Source organism: Condylura cristata, unplaced genomic scaffold (assembly GCF_000260355.1).
Source record: "Condylura cristata isolate star-nosed mole 26May11 unplaced genomic scaffold, ConCri1.0 scaffold00008, whole genome shotgun sequence".
Lineage (NCBI taxonomy): Eukaryota > Metazoa > Chordata > Mammalia > Eulipotyphla > Talpidae > Condylura > Condylura cristata.
The window spans coordinates 63,178,373-63,180,766 of NW_004567109.1; positions in this window are offsets into that span (position 1 = coordinate 63,178,373).

The window sequence follows — 2,394 nt, forward strand, 5'->3', positions numbered from 1 at the left end:
CTTCAACCTGAGTCTGCACTGGGTCTCCAAATCACCGTGGCAGCACTCTCTTCCCACATCTACAGAGGATCAAGGAGATAGGGCAGGAGAGGGAGGAGCAAAGTAGGTCACAGGCCCTCTTCCTCCCTCCTCCTCTTGGACTAGGGTGGAAAGCACAATGAAACAATTTGGGCTCCCCTGTTGAAACTTCCAGGATACTGCTATGTCTAATATGGCAAAGCAACAGCAACATTTCAGGCTTTGAGGAACACAGTGCCCTGCTTGCCTCCTCCTATCTTCATCCCAGGAGCATTGTTTCAGGATTCTAGGCTGGCTCTGCCATTAGTTGACTATGTGATCCTGGACTTGTCACTTCTCTGGTCCTCTGGTTTTCTTGCACCCGGACTTGTTCCAGGTAGGGTTTGACTCCCTTGGCTGCTAGTCCCTGTTGCAGAACTCTCTCCCAGGGACCTCTGTCACCCACCCAACATGCAGGTCCCAACTGTGTGTATGCTTGTCAACTGAATGCGTCCATTCACTGAGAAGAGGAAGAAGGGGACCCCAGGGCTATTCCCTGGATGTGGGAGAAGGCAGTGCTGGTGTTTGTCTCCTGAGGTTGGGGTGTTTTCTTGGAAAGCTTCCCCTTTAAGGACAGGTGGATGGGATCAAAGTAGTTTTCCAATTTATCATCAACACTGATCAACATTTGATTTCCAATGTCCCTGTTTCCCTGAACACACACTCACAAATTTTCCTACTGCTACCTTCTCTACTTTTCCTCTATTGTTTAACCCCAAATGACACTTCTTTTCCTGTTACTGCTCAGGTTTTCATTTCTCAGTGTTCTCTGAGATGTGGTCCTGGACTTTGGATAATAGTCTTTTATCAGTTATGTAGTTTACAAAGATTTTCTTGCAATTTTTGGCTTCACTTCTCATTATCCTGAAGGTAGTCTTTTTTTTTTAAAGTTTTATTTATTTATGCATATAGAACTGGGGTACAGGCCAGAGATGCAGGATTCACCAGAGACAGAGTGGGGAGCAGAACAGGCCAACTGACGAAGTACACTGCTGAGGGGAGCAGTGGGAAGTTCAGGGAGGTATGCTGCACCATGTGGATCACCTCCGAGGTGGGGATCGAACTCATGATGTAGTGGCTTTAGGTTTTAGTGCTGTGCTTTAACCCGCTGCACCACTGGGGAGAGCTTAAAGATAGCTTTTTAAACAAACAATGCTATAGCAATTTGCCATCCTTAGACACAAACTACACCACACACACATACACTCTTTGATCTAAGATCATATCTTATACAAAAATTAACTCAAAATACATAATATACTTAAATGTAAAGTGTAAAACTCTAAAACTTTCAGAAAAAAAAAACAGACAATTTTAGAGATCTAGCATTAGAAGAAGAATTCTTAGATTCAACACCAAAAGTGTTACAGGAACCCAGCCACCTCAGAGGTGGGAACTGGCAGGAGCAGTGGTTCTTTGCCCTGCTGATCCACCACAAGTCAGTTGTAAGCCACTTAAGAGCTCATTAACTGCCATTTTGTTAATTGTGACAGTTGCTCCTCAGAGACATTTTATGTATCAGCTTATTTCCTGGATTGTGGGATGGACCAATCGGGTGTGAGCTATGAGCTGATTGGTGCTAAATAGTCCAGTCAGTTATAAGATTGAAAATGGTCCAATCAGACTTGTGAGTGGGGCACCCTAAAAGAGAATATACTCCAGGGTCAGTAGAAACTGAGAGGGAGATGATGTCGGTCCCTGGAGGAAAGAGATGACACCAGTGCTAGAACAAGAGAGGCAAATCCAGCATCCATAGGAAAAAGGAAGAAGGAGAAGACTCCACTCCTGGCCTCCAAAGAACGAAGAAAAGAAGCATCCAATAGCTGACCTCCAAGTAGGGAAGAGAAAGCCAAGACCTCTGTCAGAGACTGGGCCTCCATTCCTGTCTCTGACACTGCCTGAAAGGAGCACCAAAGGCGCTGAGTGTGGTGTCTGAAAGAGTTGTTTATTGTTGGTGTGGCCCAACAACTCACAAAGAGCTGCTAACACTGGGTGTCTCTGACATTGCTTCTGAGGGACCAGCAGTGACCATTACTGGACAGCCAGTAGTTCTGGTAACTGGTGGTGACTACAGTGAGCTCTTTGTTTCCCCTGTTTGTAAGGTAAAGCCCATGGTGGTTGTTCCTGGAGCCCAAGGTCTCTTGCAATTGTGTGTATGCATGGGAACCCACAGACAGTGACCTGTCCTCTTATCAGGCACTGTCCTTTGTTAGACTCTAGCCCATCGGCCTTTGTTGTGTGGGTGTTGTATTGCTTCAGCCCTTGGTTTTGGTTTTTGGTCTTTGGGCCTTTTGGGGCTTTTTGGAAGCTCTTCTGTCTCAAAGTCTGGGCAGGTGG